The sequence below is a fragment of the Schistocerca americana genome, chromosome 4, assembly GCF_021461395.2.
Source record: "Schistocerca americana isolate TAMUIC-IGC-003095 chromosome 4, iqSchAmer2.1, whole genome shotgun sequence".
NCBI classification, from domain to species: Eukaryota; Metazoa; Arthropoda; class Insecta; order Orthoptera; family Acrididae; genus Schistocerca; species Schistocerca americana.
In genome coordinates this window covers 603701271-603707581 of record NC_060122.1, presented here as the reverse complement: position 1 = coordinate 603707581, position 6311 = coordinate 603701271, and positions in this window count along the sequence as shown.

The window sequence follows — 6311 nt, the reverse complement described above, 5'->3', positions numbered from 1 at the left end:
ACTTCAAACAATCTTGGATTGTAGGTATTTTCATTCGAAAGGTTCGTCCCCACCAATTATTGAACAGCAATGTGTTGCTGAGCCTGTTATGAAAGAAAGTGAGCTCATTTTAGTCAACTCAGTATCAGGAGAATTTTGACAAAATAAACGATACCTTAGTTTCTTTTCCGTCATCCGAATATGGAAAAAGATTTTTGCATTGCCTCAGGTGGATCATGCTATGATTTAGGTGCTAGGTTATTCAGTATTACAGGGAATGATTGAGAAACTGAAGTGAATATTATCATCTTTACTAATAGCATTTTACCAGAGTGTGGATATTGTAATCACAAATGTTTTTCCAATGTTCCTACCAGATGTTCTAGAACTTCCACAGTTAGTTGAGCCAATATGGGATTATAATGTATTATTGATGGAAGATCCGACATATCGGCGTCATTACATGGGAATATGTTGGGATATGGGATGATTACAAGACGTGGACCCAAGATGCAGAAAGGTCAGACACCCCTTGTTACAACAGCCGAATCACAAAATTCACAGTAATGTATTATTTCATTAAAACCTGCCGACTAATAGTGTGCATGCTTTCTATCCATTTACCAACTTCGTCTCACTCGGTACAAGTATTTAGCATGGGAGCATTTTGGTGCGTAAAAGTGTAAACGAAAGATTGGCTTACACTGCTACTTTCCGAACTTACATCGACGAAAACACAAAATATTACATTCTTGTACTATTTGCCAGAGGGTTAAACCGTTAAATATTTCTAGCAAAATACAGTTACAAGCAATTCTAGCACCTAAACCAGTAAAAATTTTGTCCATTGTTGTGGCTGGATCCTTACCTCAAGTAAGAGGAGGGGTTAGGTACCTGGTTGCTCTTCATGACTTGTTCACGAAGTATGTCAAACTATACGCAACCAAGTCCAAAAAAGTAGGTGCTATAATCAAAAGAATGAAAGATGATTATATTCCAAGATAGGTCACATCTAAGACAATACCTGCTAATAATGCATCCAAGTCTATATTTAGAGCACTGAAGCCATTTTTGCTTGATGAAAAAGTCAAACAAATTGTAATTTCAAAATTTCATCCTGAAATGAGTTCAACAGTAGGGTATTCGTAGAATTTAAGCGTTTCATCAGAAAATACGTGCCACATAAACAAAGAAAGTAGGCTGAATGCGTTACTTCATTTGAATAAATTGTTAATAACTCGCCCCATGCTTCCGCCGAATATGCCCCAGCTGATATTATGATAAGTACCTGTCAGAGGAAGGAGTGGATGGACGTTCTTCCCCATATGGCTGGTAGTGATGTGACACGGGGAGAAAAGATTCAACAGACACTACAGCCACAGGCAACTTACGAAAGTTAGCCTATTATAAAATATTGAGCCACATGCAAAGTTTGAAGGTTGGTAGGAAGATAATCTTGAGAATCCATCCTAAACCTTCACTTTCACAATGGGAAAACAAAAAGTGGCAGTTACTATTTACTAGCCCCTACACAATTATGTAGATAATCATAAAATATAACACCACACAATCGTCAGAATCACATACATCTTATTGCTTACTCAGACTCAAATGGAATAAAAGGTCTGTATCATCGAAGAATATGAAGAAGTAACTCAGTGGAAATTATATGTGAATATTTTTAAATATGCCATTTCATAAGATGTTTTGTATATTTCATTATGTATGAAATGATCATTTTGTCCTTTGTGGTGCAAAGTATAAACACTGCATAACATCTGAACTTTTGTATGCCAGTAAATAAAGTACAAAGATCATATGTTTATTGCAACATTTTGTGTCACAGTCAAGACATGGACTGTGCGGCTCGTCCCGGCGTAGGTTCGAGTCCTCCCTCGGGCATGGGTGTGTGTGTTTGTCCTTAGGATAATTTAGACTCAGTAGTGTGTAAGCTTAGGGATTGATGACCTTAGCAGTTGAGTCCCATAGGATTTCACACACATCTTTTTGTGTCACACATACGGAGTGAACAGTAACAAAACCGACAAACTGCATGGATGGATTCCTGACAGGATATGGAGGATAAAAGGTCCTATGAACATGTGTTCAGAAATTCATCATTGGCACTGTAGAAGGCACTGACGAATGACAGTTCCACTGATCACGTGCTGTTCGTTCCATGTGTGTTGTATGTGATAGGGATAGTAGGGTTGTGATGCAAGATACACATAATCGTACTTTGGCTCACACCGTGTTGTCAGGCCACTTGCCTTGAGCTTGTCATGGGATTCGTCTGAATATCCGTAGAACCTGGTCCTGCAGATCTGGTGCACGTGCAGTCAGTCACCATCCTGCACACCCGTCTCTCTGAAAGGACCCATGATCACACAAACGCCCAAACAGGACTTGAAATGTTGTGTGATGTGGTTGGTGCCTGTGAGGGTATTTGTTTCGGTATAGCTGTACTGCCTCTCGACTGTTTCCATCTACTTGGATGTGCACAAGCACCATCTCGGCTTGTTCCCTACGAGAATACCGGACCATTCTGCTCCTTACAGTATACTGCGTCAATCACACAGCCTGCAACACACAATGAGTACACGCCACGTGGTCAGAAGAGCTGTGATTCGTCGGTGCCATCTACCGTGGAAACATTTCCAGTCAACAATCCGTCCTGCAGTTTTGTCGGTTTTGTTAATGTTCACCGTGCATACTCTAGTTTACTAAGTTAAGGATTGTTGTATATAAGCAAAAACGAATATGTACTGAAATTTCATGTTTGAAGTATTTGTGTGGAAGCTATGTATATTCTGCGTGAGACTAAGCGAGAGGCAAACAGACTGCTTCGATTAAATAGACGTTTATAAATACTCTTGTACATAGCCAGTGAAAATGGACGCTGTTTTAGAATAAGGTTCATGTAAAGTACTTCACTTATGATGTAGTAATCCAAAGGTTCGTAATGCAAATGGACAAAACATATCTTCGGGTAATAAAGTTTGTGAGTTTGTGTGTGTGTGTGTGTGTGTGTGCGTATATATGTACATATTGAAAATAACAAATTCGGTGTTTAACCAAAACGTTGTTTGCTTTATCATCTCAACAGGAGTAATCAATATTATCCTAGTAATTAAGAAAGTCTATTATTTCTTCACATGCAGATAGTAAAAATCCTGATACTTGGTCTAAGGTGGTCTGTCAATCGTTTACTGCAATGCTTGATTGGTTTACAGGTCAGGCAAATTTTTGTGCGTACTTTGATACACATTCTCGTTCGCATTCACAGAGGATGAGGGGTTTTTTTTTTTTTTCAGGCACGCTTTCATATTCATCCTGAGGCTGCCGAGACTCCATCGCATGTGAGTGTAAAACAATGGTCTCCTCTACAATAAAACAAATAATCTTATGATTTGATAAAATAATTTGTAAATAATCATCAGACCATTGAGCTAATTAATCGGAAACACAGAGAAATAATTCATATATGAAGGCTTACATAGATTTTCGACTTCAAAAGTGTTACATACACTATGTGATCAAAAGTATCCGGACACCCAGAAAAGGCCGGCCGGTGTGGCCGAGCGGTTCTAGGCGCTACAGTCTGAACCATTTGAACACCCGAAAACACACGTTTTACATATTAGATGCATTGTGCTGCTGCCTGCTGCCAGGTACTCCATATCAGCAACCTCAGTAGTCATTAGACATCGTGAGAGAGCAGAATGAGGCGCTCCGCAGAACTCATGAACTTCGAACGTGGTCAGCTGATTGGGTGTCACTTGTGTCACACGTCTATACGCGAGATTTCCAAACTCCTAAACATCCCTAGGTCCACTTTTTTCGATGTGATAGTGAAGTGGAAACGTGAAAGGACACGTACAGCACAAAAGCGTACAGGCTGACCTCGTCTGTTGACTGACAGAGACCGCCGACAGTTGAAGAGGGTCGTAATGTGTAATAGGCAGACATATATCCAGACTAACACACAGAAATTCCAAACTCCATCAAGACCCATTGCAAGTACTATGATAGTTAGGCGGGAGGTGAGAAAACTTGGATTTAATGTTCGAGTGGCTGCTCATAAGCCACTCATCACGCCGGTTAATGCCAAACCGTCGCTTTGTTTAAGGAGCGTAAACATCGGATGATTGAACAGTGAAAAAACGTTGTGTGGAGTGACGAATCTCGGTACACAATGTCGTGATCGGATGGCAGGGTGTGGGTATGGCGAATGACCGGTGAACGTCACCTGCCAGCATGTGTAGTACCAACAGTAAAATCCGGAGGCGGTGGTGTTATGGAGTGGTCGTGTTTTTCATCTACATCTACATCCATACTCCGCAAGCAACCTGACGGTGTGTGACGGAGGGTACCTTGAGTACCTCTATCGGTTCTCCCTTCTATTCCAGTCTCGTATTGTTCGTGGAAAGAAGGATTGTCAGTATGCTTCTGTGTGAGCTCTAATCTCTCTGATTTTATCCTCATGGTCTCTTCGCGAGATATACGTTGGAGGGAGCCATATACTGCTTGACTCTTCGGTGAAGGTATGTTCTTGAAACTTTAACAAAAGCCCGTACCGAGCTACTGAGCGTCTCTCCTGCAGAGTCTTCCACTGGAATTTATCTATCATCTCCGTAACGCTTTCGCGATTACTAAATGATCCTGTAACGAAGTGCGCTGCTCTCCGTTGGATCTTCTCTATCTCTTCTATCAACCCTATCTGGTACGCATCCCACACTGCTGAGCAGTATTCAAGCAGTGGGCGAACAAGCGTACTGTAACCTACTTCCTTTGTTTTCGGATTGCATTTCCTTAGGATTCTTCCAATGAATCTCAGTCTGGCATCTGCTTTACCGACGATCAACTTTATATGATCATTCCATTTTAAATCACTCCTAATGCGTACTCCCAGATAATTTACGGAATTAACTGCTTCGAGTTGCTGACCTGCTATTTTGTAGCTAAATGATAAGGGATCTATCTTTCTGTGTATTCGCAGCACATTACACTTGTCTACATTGAGATTCAATTGCAATTCCCTGCACAATGCGTCAATTCGCTGCAGATCCTCCTGCATTTCAGTACAATTTTCCGTTGTTACAACCTCTCGATACATCACAGCATCATCTGCAAAAAGCCTCAGTGAACTTCCGATGTCATCCACCAGGTCATTTACGTATATTGCGAATAGCATATAGAGGGGCCTTGACCCCTTGTTGTTTTCTGTGACACTATCAGAGCACAGGCGTACATTGATCTATTAAGCTCCTTGCTTCCCACTGTTGAACCGCAATTTGGGGATGGCGATCGCAATTTTCAACACGATCGAGCAAGCACCTGTTCATAATGCACGGCCTGTGGCGGACTGGTTACACGACAACACCCTCCCTGTAATGGACTGGCCTCGACAGAGTCCTGACCTGAATCCTATAGAACACCTTTGGGATGTTTTGGAACGCCAACTTCGCCCCAAGCCTCACCGACCAACATCGATACCTTTCTTCAGTGCAGCATCCGTGAAGAATGGGCTGGCATTCCCCAAGAAACCATTTCAGCACGTGACTGAACGTATGTCTGCGAGAATGGAAACTGTCATGAAGGCTAAGGGTGGGCCACCATCATGTTGAATTTCAGCATTACTGATGGAGGGCGCCACAAACTTGTAAGTCATTTTCGGCCAGGTGTCCGCATACTTTTGATCAGATAGTGTATCTGGTTAATTTTTCTTTATTATTAGAAAAATTTCATGGTCGGCGCGGATGCATACTTTCATATGTAAAAATATGTGGAACAAATGAAGAAGTGAGATGAGTGCTTCAGTGTAAAGCACAGGTTTATTAAAATGAGAAATTTAGGACACAGTCATGGGTGGCACTGTAAGCGGTATCGTGAGCAAAACATGTGAAGCAAAAGGTGTGAGAAGATTTGAGGACACACATTTGGCAATGAGTAGGTACTCACCTCGGCCGCAATTGGATATAGTATGTAATCATGTAATGTACCCACGAACGCCTACGATACTGAGTGAATCCAGCTGGTGACGTTGCACACAAGCACTTGTAAACACAACCGGAAAATGTTCTACTGTTGCCGGCCGTTGTGGCCGAGCGGTTCTAGGCGCTTCAATCCGGAACCGCGCTGCTGCTCCGGTCACAGGTTCGAATCCTGCCTTGGGCATGGATGTGTGTGATGTCCTTAGGTTAGTTAGGTTTAAGCAGTTCTAGGTCTAGGGGAGTGATGACCTCATACGTTAAGTCCCATAGTGCTCAGAGCCATTTGAACCGTATTTTTCTTTTTTTTTTTTTTTTTTGCTACTGTTGGAAGAAACTAAC